This window comes from Triticum urartu, chromosome 4, assembly GCF_003073215.2.
Source record: "Triticum urartu cultivar G1812 chromosome 4, Tu2.1, whole genome shotgun sequence".
In the NCBI taxonomy this organism is placed as follows: domain Eukaryota; kingdom Viridiplantae; phylum Streptophyta; class Magnoliopsida; order Poales; family Poaceae; genus Triticum; species Triticum urartu.
The window spans coordinates 75,122,774-75,140,143 of record NC_053025.1 but is presented as its reverse complement, the minus strand read 5'-3'; positions in this window follow the sequence as shown (position 1 = coordinate 75,140,143).

The following is a 17,370-nucleotide window of genomic DNA, read 5'->3' as shown; positions in this document are numbered from 1 at the left end:
GGAACTACGAAGTAACAGGAGAGAGGGGCGCCAAGGGTTTGGTGTGTCCTCTTGGGGCGCCCCCTCCCCTCTATATATAGGTGGAGGGGCGTGGGGAACAGCCCCTCCAAGTCCTAGGGCGCAGCCAAGGGGACAGGACTTGGACTCCAAGTCCAATCCTATTCCTACTAGGACTCCCCCTTTTTCCCTTCCCTAGCCACATGGGCTTTTGAGGACTTGGTGTGCCTAGCCCAATAAGGCAAGGGCGCCTCCCCTCAGCCCATGCTAGCCCTTGGGCCGGATGTGGTGGACCCACTTGTGGACCTCCGGACCCCTCCGGAATCCTCTAGAACCTTCTAGAAGCCTCATGGTACAAAACCGAAAAAATTGCATCTTTTTCCAAAACCCAAAACATGACTTCCCTTATATAAATATTTACCTCTCAACCATTCTGAGACTCCTCGTTCCATCCGGGATCTCATCCGGGACTCCGAACAACATTCGTTTATCAATCATCAAATATCCCACTACTACTCTAACGTCAACGAACGTTAAGCGTGCGACCCTGCGGGCTCGAGAATCATGTAGTCATGATCGAGACACCTCTCCGGTCAATAACCAATGGCGGGACCTAGATGCCCATATTGATTCTTATATATTCCACAAAGATCTTTTATCAGTTGAACCATGATGTCAAGGATTCAGTTAATCCTGTATGAAATTCCCTTTGTCCAGCGATATGTTACTTGCTCGAGATTCGATCGTCGGTATCTCCATACCTAGTTCAATCACGTCACCGGCAAGTCTCTTTACTCGTTTCGTAATATAAGATCCCATGGCTAAATCATTAGTCACATTGCTTGTGAGCTCTTTAAGATGTTGTATTACCGAGAGGGCCCAGAGATATCTCTCCGTCATACGGAGTGACAAATCCCAGTCTTGATCCATGCCAACCCAACAGATACCTTCGGAGATACCTGTAGAGCACCTTTATGATCACCCAATTATGAAGTGACGTTTGGATACACATTAAGTATTCCTCCAGTGTCAAGGAGTTACACAATCTCATGGTTTAAGGAACAAATACTTGACATGAAGAAAGCTATAGCAAATAAACTAAATGATCTAATGCTAAGCCTACGGTTGGGTCTTGTCCATCACATCATTCTCCTAATGATTTGATCCCATTATCAAATGACAACTCATGCTATGGTTAGGAAACCTTAACCATCTTTGATCAACGAGCTAGTCTAGTAGAGGCTCACTAGGGACACGGTACTTGTTTATGTATCCGCACTTGTATTTAAGTTTTCGATCAATACAATTCTAGAATGAATAATAAGCCTTTATCATGAATAAGGAAATATGATAGAAATCAATTTTTTATTGCCTCTAGGGCATATTTCCAACACTTAGCAGCTTGCCGGAAGTGGTGATGCTGGCAAGGTTACACTTGACAGTCATAGCACAGCTACTTAAATTGTTGAGCGAACTCGAAACAAAGTAAGAGCGCGGCTGATCACGACAAGGTTCCTTAGCGTGCAGGTTTCTCATACAAAGGCCAAAATCTTCCAAGGAGAAATTGCAACTACAACAAAGAATTTGTTTCAAAGTTTTTCAACTTAGCATTTTCTTTGGTTTACTTCTTAACGTAAAATGATAACTTGAACGTCATTCGATGGTTCCCACACCATCACTCCCCCGGGAAACTTGCATGCGAGGAACCCTTCTTGTCCTTTGAGAAAAAAGAAAGAAGAGAAAAGAGGAGGCTGGAGACCTTGACGGCTCATTAATCATCTCATACAAGGCAAAATGTAACAAAGCATCACATGGACACATGCGGAATTTATCATGTAAATTGACAAGAGTCACTGGTACAGCAAGCTGCTATACAAATGGTTTTCAACCCCTTTTCGCGATGGCATTTTAAACCGTGGCCTTGCCTATGTGTGTGATAGGGGGGGTCCTTCCCACACGACCCAGAAATCGTCAGGGATAGGGAGTAGCATTAGTGCATGTGTTCTGCATAACTAAGTGTATGTGATGCCAGCATCTATCCCAAACGCGAGTCTTCAGACAACTATTTGTGATATGTAGAATATCCTAAACGCTCCATCCTTTGCTACTCATTTATGCTCTCATTACCATCGCAGTCGGTATTCTGTGGTGCTATGTTTATGATGCGCGCCCCATCGCAAACAGTTCACAATTATAGAATGTGTATGATAAGCAGACAATCACACACATTTACTTTTCCTTGTCTGTATGTGATTCAATGGAAGAGTGCATACAATGGTCCCTATAAAACTGTATGCAAAGCTTGAATATACCCCACACGATTCATCTATCGTACCCGCGTCAGATGAAGGCCTATCACATGCGTTCTTCTATGAGCAAACATTTATGATATGCACGACATCATAAACATTCCATAATTGCCAAGCGTGTGTGATAAGGTGACATTCGCAAACATTTAATAAGAAGGGTTTGTGTGCGCTGTTGTTGTTCACGTAGTGGATCTGAGAAACGTGTCTGATCTTGATGTTTATCACAGATGTTTTGCTTTTGCAAACCATGTATAGTATACTGGCCCGCTGAGCATAATTTATGCCTAATTTAATCCTTGCATTCAAATTCACATATTTTGAATTTGAAAGTAGGCAATCACTTATTTCGTATCGAACCATGTTTATTACAAATATAGGTTCAAGGACAAATGCACAATTCGATGCACAAGTACATATATTGAAGAACTACAGAAGCGCCAAGTAAAGAATGATGAACCACAGTTGTACTAAAGATTGTAAAGAGAGAGGCAAAAGACATTCTGGTTGCTGGAGAAGATGAAGCAGAATGCCCATATTGTGTCCTCCTCCATGTGTAATGCGCACGACTCTAGGCCAACCCCTTGTGATGGTCGCCCGCCCATCCTTCACCGTCTTCATTAGGACTTCTCGATGCTCCTTGTAGTCTCGATGAAATAATTTAACCTTCATTGCATGTCCACCAATCATGTACTTTGCGAGGTAATCTTGAGTAAACTGTTTGGGAACTACTGCAAACAAAAAAGATTCAGACATTGTTTGTCAAACAACTCATTATGGGCAGTAAAAATAGAAGGATACAGAGTTTGTAATTACCATCCTATAGCTCACTGTTGTGTTGGATAGAGCGTAAACAAATAATTTATTGCCACCATTCGTATCTTTTTGCTAATAATCCTTATCAGTTTGCTCGTTCATGAATATCTCATTGCCCATACGCAAAAAGGGTCAATGTGTGGATCTTTGCCGAGGACATATGTACCTACAAGCAACAAGTCAAGATTAGAAGCTAAAAAGTGTCCAGTTGTGCATCTATATGCACTACATTATGGAATGACCGAGGGGAGTACAAGCCGAGGGATGAAACTAACCCCGATAGAAAATGTTGGCCATGTTGGGGAACATAGCATGCAATTTCAAAAAAATTCCTATGCTCACGCAAGAACTATCTAGGAGATGCATAACAACGAGAGGGGGAGAGTGTGTCTATGTACCCTCGTAGACCGAAAGCGGAAGCGTTTGACAACATGATTGATGTAGTTAAACTTCTTCTCGTTCCGACCGATCAAGCACCGAACGTACGACACCTCCAAGTTCTGCACACGTTCAGCTCGATGACATCCCTCGAACTCTTGATCCAGCAAAGTGTCGAGGGAGAGTTCCATCAGCACGATGGCATGGTGACGGTAATGGTGAAGTGATTCGCGCAGGGCTTCGCCTAAGCACTACGAAGATATGACCGGAGGCGTAAACTATGGAGGGGGCGCCGCACACGGCTAACAATTGTTGGTGTGTGTTCTAGCGGTGCCCCCCCCACTACTGCAGGATGTTTCTAACGCGACACTATGATTAGAGACCCTTCGAGAAACTGTGTGCGATGCAATAATCGCAAACCGTGGTGTATGAAAACCGTCAAAAAAGGTGCAAAACGTTTGTGATGGAGGATGCATCAAACACGGCTCAGATTTTAGTTGCGTGTGCGATGAAGGGCATATGGTTCAGTTCAATTAACTGTTTGTGATGAGGAGGAACAAAAGAAATGGGCAGCCAGATGAAGGCGTGTGCGATACACAGCATACGACTCACTCGAATGAACTGTTTGTGATTAGGCAAAACAAAAGAAATGGGCAGCCAGATGAAGGTGTGTGCGATATACAGCATACGGTTCACTCGGATGAACCGTTTGTGATTAGGCAACACAAAATAAATGGTGAGCCAGATCAAGGTGTGTGCGATATACGGCATGCGGTTCACTCGGATGAACTGTTTGCGTTGACACAAGAGAACAGAAATGGTTCAACTTAACAAGAAGTGTGTGTTGTGCGATGGGATTGCATACATGACAACAACATATATATACACACACACTTATAAGGACATGCTTGCATAACCAAATTAAACATCCACTTACATAGGTGGCTACTACAACCATGGCATTTGCACACACCAAAGTAAACTATTACATGCATAATTACATAGGTGGCTACTACACACATGACATTTCCACACACCAATAAAGTGAACTATATATTACATGCATGATTAACTAGCATAAACGATCATCTGATCATCATCTACTTCTTGTGACGCTTGCTCTGCTTGTGGCTCGATCTGGGCTCGTCGATTTTGGTAATGAGGCACTTCCTCATGTCAACGATCCGCCTGTGCATCTCGTAGCATGTGTACATGCTCCTGGCCGCGAACTTGAGGTGATGTTCATCCAGTTGCCGCATCCAGGCCCCGTGCCAGGATATGGGACTTGTTCTTTGGGCATCCCGCTTCATCTTTTCGTAGTAGGGGTCGATGTTGGCCGAGGCGAGTTCGACCAAGGAGTCCTTCGTGCTGCCCCAGACCCTGTAGTGGTCATGGATTTCGACAAGGTTCTTGCAGGCCAAGCCTGTAACACTGAGTGCTTTTACATCGTTGGTGGTTTCCACTGTGGCAAACTTGTAGTCAGTGCTGTTAACAAACCTGTTGAAACGGTCGCAAGGCTCTGTGGCCATGCAGTAGTGGTAGATGAGGACATGATGGCGCACGCACAACTGGGCGATGGCAACCTTCTGATCTATGTCGGGACGACTGACCGTGTACTGGAGGTCGATGCCGACCACCTTGTACTTGTCTCCAACAAGCAACTGCTCAACACTGTTGATGTAGTCGCCCACCACGGTCGGGTCGATGGTGTACACCACTGAGAGATCCGTCTCCCTCGTGTGGATCTCCACTCTATGCTCGCCGAACTCCATTGGAGCGCTGCGGGACATCCCCTCTCTATGTGTCGTCGTGGGTGTGCTTGTTGTGTTGTGGGGTGCGATCGAAAGGTTGAAGAGACTAAGGTTATAATGGCCGAGGGAATTAAAGGGGAAGCCAGATGGCCAGGAATATCGGTAGGCCCTAATGGCAGTTCTAATTTGCAGCGCGTAACTCCATCGTGCCGCACGTAACTGCATCGCGTGGCAACGCGCGCGGCGCAACCGCATGCATATGGGCCCCCTGACGTGATCGTGCACACGCCCAACTGCTGGTGATGATGGTGTGCCTGCCATTGTGTAATATAGACCGTCCGATCTATATCTGACGGATAGAAAGCAAACTATGACAATTTTGCAAAAAGATACCCACACCTCTCTCCACACTTGCAGATAAGGACTTCTCTCGTTCATCCTTTTCTCTCACAAGAAAAACTACTCATCCAAATGTATCTTGATGTTCCGTGCAACACACGGGCATCTTGCTAGTATATATATACATATAGCAGTTGAACGCGCAAGGAAAAGCTGTCCACAAGCCGAGCGCGCCAACAGACGCGACAGAGCGCACCGTGGCGCCTAACAGCAAGCAGAGCTTGCCGAGGGACGCGAGCAGAGGACGGCACAATGATACGTGGCAAATAATACGAACTATGCAAGCGGTGTCAGAGACATCAAGCACGAATCTGATTAGAGTTGCGTGTGCGATACGTGGCATACAGTTGATCCATCCGAACTGTTTGTGATGGAATAAGCCGTGTGTGTTGCAGACAAACACTTGCTGGTATATAACCTTAAATTTAACCAAAACAATGTTAATGCATGTTACAAAAATTGTATAGCTGGAAACTATGTTCAAATATGACTCCAACGATATAATCTTTGGCGACATGCATTCGTATTTTATTAGTTAAATCCTACTTATAAACCGGGATGGGGGTATAGTAGGTAATTAAATCACAAACGTTTTTTTATTAAACGTGTCCTCTCGCACGTCTTGTCACCCCGCTGCCGCAGACGGCTTATAGCGCAAGCTTGCGCAGCACGCGGGGGCGTTCTTTTGGCCAAAGGGTGGCGCCAATGAATCATCGGTGAGCCCATTCCCACACAACCTCGCAGGTTCCCATGCAAGCTTCCCGCCCGACTTGGTGAAATCCCCCAAAATTGCAATGCTTACCGGCCTGCTATAAAAACCCTCACGGCCGGCAAGTCCTGCGTCGTATTTTCCCCTCCCTCCCTGTAGCTTATCTCGTCTGCTTCTCCCACAATCGCCAATGGCACCGGTCCGTCGTCGTCGCTCAGCCACTCCGCCGTCACTAGAGGACAACTCCAGCTGGGAGGCTACACCGCGGCAGCGGCGCAGTTCCCGACGTAGTGTAGTGCGCGTGGTGTCCCTGTTGGGTGTGCAGGAACACCCACCACACGCTCCGCCACCGCTGCCCATCGGCAGCTATTGCCGGCCGCCGTTGCCGCCACACCACCGTCGAAAGCCAGGGCCATCTCCTACTCCACCGCCGCGGCCTGAAGGAGGGAGGTGGCCGTCATGGCTGCCACCCTACTACCGGCCACCGTGGCCATCACCCGCTCCCCCATCATGGCCCGAAGGCGGGAGTTAGTGGTCGTGGCCGCCACCCCATCGTGGGCCTATGTGGCTGCCAGCCCATCGTCGACCGCCGGGATTATCACCCGCTCCGCCACCGTGGCCCGAAGGCGGGAGGCGGAGGTGGAGGCCCGCACGTGCGTCAGCGACCTTGCACGCTACATTGAGTTCCTGTGGGAGGAGGAGGAGCGCCTCGTCGAGCACGCAAAGAGCCTTATCGCAGCCGTGGCCGCAGCACACGCTGACGCAGAGGCGAGGAATCATGAGATCTACGAACAGTCCGGCCGCTTCGAGAGGGATCGTCTGGAGCGGCAGTGGGCGTTCGAGCTAGTGAGCGTTGCTGAACGTGCAACACCGTATTGCATTTGTCCAGCTCGTTGGTAGGCTCCTCCTCTTCCTCTGCCTCTTACTGAGGGGGTGAGCACGCTTGGCAAAGGAGAGGCTGCCGGAAGTAGCACAAAGCCCCTCCATGGTAGTAGCAATATTTAGGGGCTATTTTGTTCAGTTCATCTGACTATAGATGTGTGGTCGAACTGTATAACGTACTTAAAATTAGCTAGTATATATAATTGAACTAGCTATTTCAGTACATGGTTGGCAACAATTGGGGAGAAGTTTGGTCGATTCAGCTGTCGATTTGAACTGTTTGTATAAATTAAGAACGACTGCTTAATCTATGAATGAAATCTATGCTTAATTACTGAATTTTAGTTGCAAAAATTAGATAGTGCTAATGATTTCTAGCTGCATATTTTGATAAATCGCAGTGTTACAAGGATTGACAAATGGCAACGTTACTAGATCAACAAATGTAAATCTTTTCAGTTTGACAAATGGCAACATACCCAATAATTGTTTGTACATGATTGCACACAGGTCATCCAAAACAACTGTTTGCGTTGAAGGGATGCACAAATCCTGCGCTGCTCTCACTTTGCATACTGGTGTTCTATCTAAAACTTTTGCGATCAAGAGCTACACAAATCCTGCTCGGCACATTTTCCCTTGGCTTCCTGGGGAAGCTGTCGGTTTGCATACGGGTGTTCTAACTAAAACGTTTGCAATGAGTGTTTTATATTTAAAAACCAAATTAAACTGGGGAAACCGAATTAAACCTGGGGAAGCTGACAATTTTTTTACCACGGCATGTTGATACTACTCCATGATAGCATGTCAAGTTTCATGAATTTGAGACGAATTTTGGATTTACTAGAATTTAAAAACCAGGTATCTCAATGTTTGCGGCTGAGTGACGGTGGCAGGGTGTTTGAAATTCATTCCCATTCCTTTCATGGGACCTAAGCATGCACCCAAGGACACATATTTGATTTTTCAACCAGTTTATATGCACTGGAGAATGTGCATGTAGTTTAAATTTGAATTATGCACATAAAATGCATGGAAAACCCAGTTAATGTATAAAAATGTCCAAATGAACCCCGAAAAATTCCAAAATTGAACACAACACTCTTGTTGTTCTATGTTGACACTCGAATTTTTTTGAAAGCAATAAGAGGCAACGGAAATCGTTTCGTCCCCAAAGGTGGCACGTTCCCTACCGAAACCATCACGCTTGTTGTGAGAAGCTCTGGTTTGTGAGAAGCTTATACCCAAACTTGCCCCAAATGGGACAATTTTTTTACCACGGCATGTTGATGCCGCTCCATGATAGCATGCCAAGTTTCATGAATTTCAGACGAGTTTTGGATTTACTAGAATTTAAAAACCAGGTATCTCAATGTTTGCGGCTGAGTGACGGTGGTAGGGGTTTGAAATTCATTCACATTTATTGCATGGGACCTAAGCATGCACCCAAGGACACATATTTGTTTTTTCAACCAGTTTATATGCACTAGAGAATGTGCATGTAGTTCAAATTTGAATTATGCACATAAAATGCTTGGAAAACCCAGTTAATGTATTAAAATATACAAATGAACCCCGAAAAATTCCAAAATTGAACACAACACTCTTGTTGTTCTATGTTGACACTCGAATTTTTTTGAAAGCAATAAGAGGCAACGGATATCGTTTCGTCCCCAAAGATGGCACGTTCCCTACCGAAACCGTCACGCTTGTTGTGAGAAGCGCTGGTTTGTGAGAAGCTTATACCCAAACCTGCCCCAAATGGGACAAAATTTTTACCATGGCATGTTGATGCCGCTCCATGATAGCATGCCAAGTTTCATGAATTTCAAACGAGTTTTGAATTTACTAGAATTTTAAAACCAAGTATCTCAATATGTGCGGCCGAGTGACGGTGGCAAGGTGTTTGAAATTCATTCACATTTCTTGCATGGGACATAAGCATGCAACCAAGGACACATATTTGATTTTTCAACCAGTTTATATGCACTGGAGCATGTGCATATAGTTCAAGTTTGAATTATGCGTATAAAATGCCTAGAAAACCCAGTTAATGTACATGTCCAAACGAACCCTGAATAATTCCAATTTTTTTGACGACACACCTATAGTTGCATGGTCACTGCAGATAAAAGTTCTAGCAATTGAAACACCGTCCATGGCCGCTGTGACCCCATGATGTAATTCAAATCAAGACGAAAAATCAAGTAGATCCCACAAAGTTTATTATAACCAACCGTGTGAGATGCAGCACAAAATATCTTCGGACCGTGTCTGAATAAGGGACCGTGTCTAATGACACTTTGCGCGCCGGTTTTTTGGCTAAAGAGATTCCAAATTTTTGGCTTCCGCAAAAATATCTACCTCCCCGCCCTCCCTTACCAAAAGCCACATTTCCCTTGTTTTCGCATTCCTTTCCAAGTTGAAACCTTCACTCCTTGCTTGTAGCGCCGTCGCCTCCTCGCCGGCGACCCTACTTCACCCTGCTTGGCCTCGCCTATCCAGGCAGGTAATCCACACCCGACCCCCATCCCTCTCCTCCTTCCACATCCCACATGCCCCGACCGCCGGCGCGAGCGCGACACCTTCCACCCAAATCACCGACCCCTCCACCAAATAAGCGCCGGCCTAAGCCGTGGTGCACGCAGTATAGCCAGGATCTCAAGGAGCACTTGGCAGCGGAGAAGCAAATCGCGGCCGCACGCGCGGATGAGGTCGCGATGGCTGCCATTCGTGCCGACCTCCAGATCTTGAAGGAGCACCTTGCCATTTGCTAGCTATGCCGGTTAAGCATGCTCGGTTTACTCGTTGCGTGTGCTGCTCCTGCCTTTCCTTCACAAATTCTAGTGAATTGTGCTATCTAATTTTAGCTTGCAATCTGTTGCTCTAGTGTATATGTTCTATATGTCGTGCAGTGTGGTGCTCACTTATTAACTATTTTGTTAATTTGTTGTCGTCTTCAGTTAACTGTTTAGTTCAATTATGCAAATGTGATGTTCAATTCTTCAGGCTGCAATTCTGTATTGTCTTCCATGTGAGAAATAAATCGAATTTATCTTTAAAAAATACATGAGAAACGAATACAATTGCTATATTTCCTAGTTGTCAAGCATGCTTGATTTGGTTATACATTGTGCAATGTGGTGCTCAGTTAACGTTTGGTTCATTTGTGTTGTGGTGTTTAGTTAACTGTTTGGTTCAATTCTGCAGTGCGATGTTCAATAGTTGTGGATGAATTCTGTTATTGTATACCATGTGAGGAATAAATTGAATTTGGTTGTAGTAAATACATGAGAAACAAATACAATTGCTACAATTGGCTATAGTTAACTGTTTGGTTAACTGTCTGATCTTCTATTAGGAGTATGTTATATTGTGCAATGTGGTGCTCAGTTAATGTTGGTTCATTTGTTGTGGTGTTTAGTTAACTGCTTGGTTCAATTCTGCAATGCGATGTCCAATTGTCGTGGGTAGAATTTTGTATTGTTGTGCATGTGAGGAATAAATCGAATTTGGCTGCACTTAATACATGAGAAACATATACAAGTGCTATATTTCCTAGTTCTTAATCATGCTTGGTTTGGACAAATGAGTTATGTGTGTGGCTTGAATTAATCTGATGAATCTGCAATGTGCTTATTTTTCATCAACATATTTTACTGATAGCATGCGAACCCTTACTTAACCTGATGACTAACTACCTTATATGTGTTGCAGGGAAACAATGGGAAGCACTGAGGTTTACAATCGAGGTTACACATGCATGGTCCGTTGTCTAATAGCACATTATTGTGCAATGCAGGAACCATTCTAATATTTAGGTTTTTAACAATTTGGTCATGCACATGTAGGTCCTGCTATCAAACGTTTTGACCCACTGTTCGACCCTTTTTGCATATGGGGAAATGAGTTATCCATGAATATCAGTCAAGTAAAGAAACTCAGAAACATTGTTAGGATAAAGAAATTAGCGACAAAAAACAACAAGATCTTTCTCTGCACAATGAAGAAGACATCAGTTCACTACATGATGGTACTAACTATTATACCTTGCCTTTTTTATTCCTTTGCCCTATTTCCAATATAGAGAAGATATTTATGCACATCCTTGTTTTCAGGCCTTTCCAAAGCAGTTCACTGATGATTGCCTCTCAAACCACCTGTATGGTCAGGAGGCGAGGAAGGAATTCATACAACACCCACGGTTCAATATTGAAGTGTTCCTGAAGAGGACGAAGGGTGGACGGTCAATCATCCACAGACACTGGCCTAAAGTTACAAAGACCTTCAACATCAATGAAGGCTCAATATTCGCCTTCTGCTTCAGCAGTTTTCCAGATGAGATACATCTATCTATGTACCGTCTATGATGCTAATTTCGAAAGGTTATAGATGTTGCATGTGAAACTTGCTCCTGGTGTAGTTGTGTAATCGGGTAGCTGAGTGCTGAATCTATATGATGTTGTACCCTGATGTATTTCAATTATGAAAATGAAATATGTTGTGTGCTTAATATGAAATGTCAATTAGATTAATAAATGGATTATGAATATTCGGATAATTAGCCTGCTAATTGGGTTTTACTATTGCAAACGGTTGTTGAAAAAATACCATGGGCGATGACCTCAAGGAACGCACACAGTTTCTAGGAATAAACCATGTTGGATCAATGAACAATCACACACGGCTTTCTCTTGAAAACTATTTGCGTTAGGCCACCTTGCGCAAACGCTTACCACCTAAAAAGTGTGTGTGATGGAGAGCCTTTGCTACACAGTTTCTTCTACGGACCGTGTGTGATACATTCAATAACGCAAGCGATTTAACGGGAAAAGAATGTTTGTGATGTACCTGTGAACGGAAATGTTTTCCTTGGAGCAACTGTGTGGGATGTACATACGAACAGAAACGTTTGCCGGGGACTGACTGTGTGGGATGTACTTGCGACCGGAGACAATTTCGTTGTATAATTGTATTTTTTAGCTCTACTGTATGTATTTCCATATTTGAGCGCTCGCCGGTCGCACACAATCTCATTTTGCCAAGCGTGCGTGCCAGGAGGGCATATCCCCGACGGTTTCTGGGTCGTACGGGATGGACCCCCCTGTCGCCAACACTCACTTGGCGACGGTTCCAAATGCCGTCACGGAAAGGGGTTCAAAACCGTTTGTTTAGCACCTCGCTGTACTAGTGCCCCTTCATATATATAGGTTGGAGGGGTGGAGAGGTAGCCAAAGGGGCGCCCCAAGTAGGAGGAATCCTACTTGGGCTCCTCCCAATTTGGCCTCCCCCTTTCCTATTCCTATTCAGAGTAGGAAGGGAAGAGGGGGAAGGGGGAATCCTATTCCCTTTTTCCTTTCCTCCTTCCCCTTTTCTACTCCAATTTGGCCAGCCCATATGGGAGGGGCGCACCAGCCCCTTAGGGGCTGGTCTGTCCCCCTCTTGGCCCATTAAGGCCCATGTAGTTGCCGGGGGATGCCCGGAACCCCTTCCGGTGACCCGATATGCACCCGGTACTCCCGGAACACTTCCGGTGTCCGAATATCATAGTCCAATATATGAATCTTTACCTCTTGACCATTTCGAGACTCCTTGTCATGTACTTGATCTCATCCAGGACTCCGAACAACATTCGGTCACCAAATCACATAACTCATATAATACAAAATCGTCATCGAACGTTAAGCGTGCGGACCCTACGGGTTCGAGAACTATGTAGACATGACCGAGACACCTCTCCGGTCAATAACCAACAGCGGAACCTAGATGCTCATATTGGTTCCCACATATTCTACGAAGATCTTTATCGGTCATACCGTAATGACAACATACGTTATTCCCTTTGTCATCGGTATGTTACTTGCCTGAGATTCGATCGTCGGTATCTCCATACCTAGTTCAATCTCGTTACCGACAAGTCTCTTTACTCGTTCCATAATGCATCATCCCGCAACTAACTCATTAGTCACATTGCTTGCAAGGCTTATTATGATGTGCATTACTGAGAGGGCCCAGAGATACCTCTCCGATACTCGGAGTGAAAAATCCTAATCTCGATCTATACCAATCCAACAAACACCTTCGGAGATACCTGTAGAGCATCTTTATAATCACCCAGTTACGTTGTGACATTTGATAGCACACAAGGTATTTCTCCGCTATCAAGGAGCTGCATAATCTCATAGTCGAAGGAATATGTATTTGACATGAAGAAAGCAATAGCAATAAAACTGAACGATCAACATGCTAAGCTAATGGATGGGTCTTGTCCATCACATCATTCTCCTAATGATGTGACCCCGTTCATCAAATGACCACACATGTCTATGGCTAGGAAACTTAACCATCTTTGATTAACGAGCTAGTCTAGTAGAGGCTTACTAGGGACACGGTGTTTTGTCTATGTGTCCACACATGTATCAAGTTTCCGGTTAATACAATTCTAGCATGGATAATAAACATTTATCATGAACTAAGGAAATACAAAATAACAACTTCATTATTGCCTCTAGGGCATATTTCCTTCAGGCCACTCCCATTATTGTCCTGCATAAGTACATGGAAAGGCATGATAAGTACGACAAGCTTAACATCAAACAAATATAGCCATGGTAAATAACATCATCTCCAAATGATAGCTTGAATGTGTTGTTTTTAGCATGCTGTTAAATTAGATAAAAAATGAAAGGGAATGTTAACTACAACAGGCTTAATAGCCACCAAATATTGTAATTCAAACTGGTATTGTTGAAAATGAATAGAACATGGCTCATGCTTAAACATCGCACTGGATAAATATGTAAAACTGAAATAAAGGGTACATGTTAACTACACCAGGCATAACATGAACCAAATATAGCTGTTCAAACTGGTATTGATGAAATCGAACTGCACAGTTCTGATTTGCACATAATGAACATCAAACTGTGAATAGCTGAAATAAATAAGACATATATGATCACTATAACAACCAAATATAGCCAATGAAAACTGGATAGAGGCTCACTGCAACCAACCTAACAAGCAAATTCAGATAAACAAGGTGTATGCTTGAAAACTAGAAAAAATGCTCACTTCAACCAACTTAACAAGCACATACAGATAAACAAGGCATCTGCTTGAAAACTGGACAAATGCTCACTACAACCAACCTAACAACCAAATATAGATAAACAAGGCATCTGCTTGATAACTAGACAAATGTTCATTGCAACCATCCTAACAGCTGATAACCCACAAGTATAGGGGATCAATTGTAGTCTCTTTCGTTAAGTAAGAGTGTTGAACCCAACGAGGAGCGAAAGGTAGAACAAATATTCCCTCAAGTTCTATCGACCACCGATACAACTCTACACACGCTTAACGTTCATTTTACCTAGAGCAAGTATGAAACTAGAAGTACTTTGTAGGTGTTTTTGGATAAGTTTGCAAGAATATAAAGAGCACGTAAATAAAAACTAGGGGCTGTTTTAGGTAAAGAAGCAATAAAGTTAGTATAGCGAGTATGGAAAAGTGGTGGTAGGAGTTGCGAAATTGTTCCTAAGAAATTGACTACTTTACTAGACCGATAGCAAGTTTTATGTGGGAGAGGCCACTGCTAGCATGTCATCCCTGAATTGGAGTTCTATGAACTTATGATTGGAACTATTAGCAAGCATCCGCAACTACTAACGTTCATTAAGATAAAACCCAACCGTAGCATTAAGACATATTGCCCCCCCTTCAATCCCGTATGCATCAATTTCTATGCTAGGTTGAAGCTTGTGTCACTCTTGCCCTCCAATAGACAGTCCTATCAACATACAACTAACCCAATGGTGTGATCCACGCGCGTGCTCATATGATGGGCACCAAAGAACAGCAACATAACCACAAGCAAATTAAACCAATCATAGCAATTCACCAATTACCAATAGGACAACAAAAATCAACTCAGACATCATAGGATGGCAACACATCATTGGATAATAATATGAAGCATAAAGCACCCTGTTCAAGTAGAGGGTACAGCGGGTTGCGGGAGAGTGGACCGCTGTAGATAGATGGGGGAAGGTGATGAGAGGTTGGTGAAGATGACAGAGGTGTTGGTGTAGATCGTTGTTGCGATGATCGCCCCGACGGTGTTCCGGCGCCACCGGAAGAGAGGGGAAGAGAGCCCCCTTCTTCTTCTTCTTCTTCTTCCTTGACCTTCTCCCTAGATGGGAGAAGGGTTTCCCCTCTGGTCCATGGCTTCCATGGCGGCGGAGGGGCGAGAGCCCCTTCGAGATTGGATCTGTCTCTCTCTGTTTCTACGTTCCAGATTCTGGCCTTTCACCGTTTCTTATATTCTCGGAGATCCGTAACTCCGTCTGGGCTGAAATTTTAACACGAATTGTATCCGAATATTGGATTTCTTGCGGCGAAAGAAGGGAACCAACCGCCTTACGGGGTGGACACGAGGGCCAGGGGCGCGCCCACCCCCCTGGGGCGCGTGGCATCGTCTCATGAGGATTCTTCTTCCCAAAAATCACATATATTCCAAAAAAAATCTCCGTCAGTTTTTATCCTGTTTGGACTCTATTGTGGAATTGTCACGGCAGATGTCCTTAGTGTCAGGACTTAGTCGCGAGGCCAACGCATCTATGTGGTAGCTTGAGAGGGGTTGAGCGGGACGAGAGACGCGAGGTTTTACCCAGGTTCGGCCCCTCACGGTGGAGGTAAAAGCCTACGTCCTGCTTCATTGATATTGATGATGATGATGATCACGGTTACAAGAGTGTTCTATCTTGAGAGCTATTGTTTAAACCTAACTTGTCCAACTCGTGGAACTTGTGGATCTTGTCCTCCCCTTTTGGGGAGCCCTGCCCCTACTTATATATGTTGGAGGGGCGGGTTACATGTAGAGTCCTATTAGGATTAGGACTAGTCTATCTCTAATACAAACCAGATATAAGTCTAGGTCTTAACTCCTTGTAGGACAAATATTCCTCATGCCTTTCCTCTTAAACCGGCCCACCGTTAAACATGAACCGGCCTTCTGGGCCTTGGGACTTGTCATCCGTCTGTCCCGCGCCGGATCACCAGTGAGTCATAATGATCAGGTGGGTTACTGGTAAACCGCCAGGTCAGGGTGGGTCGCCAGTAACTCTCCAAGTGTCAGCGGGGTCTTCAGATAAACCGCCAAGTCCGACCGGGTTAACTTCCGGCCGGTTTACACCGCGGGGTATATCCCCGACATTAGCCCCCAAGTTTAGCTTGGATTTATTCATGGTAAACTTATGCTGCAAAATAAACACAAGAACAAATTTGACAGGTTATGCTCCGGGTTAAGAATTTTTGTAAACCGGTACCTGATCATCCTTAAGTCCTTGTTATTTCCTCCTTCTAAGAAATCTGGGTCAACATACCAGCTTCATAATCAATTTGTCGACATTGGTTTGTCACTGAGAAATATTGTGAAGAATAACTCCTTTGACTCAGCTCCCAAAGCGCTGGTTTAAGAAATATGGGTCTGAAAATACTTATCTGATATTCAGCCGGTTTGAAGATGTAAAACTTGCCGGTTTCATATTACCAAAATGGCCGGTTTATAAATATTGATGGCGCTGGGTCATAATTGTTGTCGACACCGGGTCATGTAATTGATCTTCCTGATTTGCTCAAAACTGATAAAATGAAGATGTCCTCCTTTATATGCATAATAACTGTAGCCCCCAAGTCTTAAGAGGAGAACATAGTGATAACTTAAGACTTGCTCCAATAAGTGTTTCAACCTTGAAGAAATCCGATTAGTTCATCTCAATCATATAAACTGAATACTCCATATATGTAGCCCCCAAGTGCCGGGTTGTCATGCTTGCAACAATCTGGGACTTGTAATTGCTTATAAAAACTTCAATCAGTGTAACCCCCAAGGGCCGGGTCATTATGCAATAATGAGCAGGAACTTTGTAAACATAATTATGTAGATTTTAGCAGTGATGTGTAGCCCCCAAGGGCCGGCTTAGTAAGATAATACTGAACCGGGACTTGATATATACTTCAATGAAAATAACATCTTATAATGTAGCTTCCATCGTAGGGCTTGAACCCACGTCCACAAGGTTAAGAGCTTTGTGCTTTACCAACTGAGGAGTGGACCCTTCAATATAAT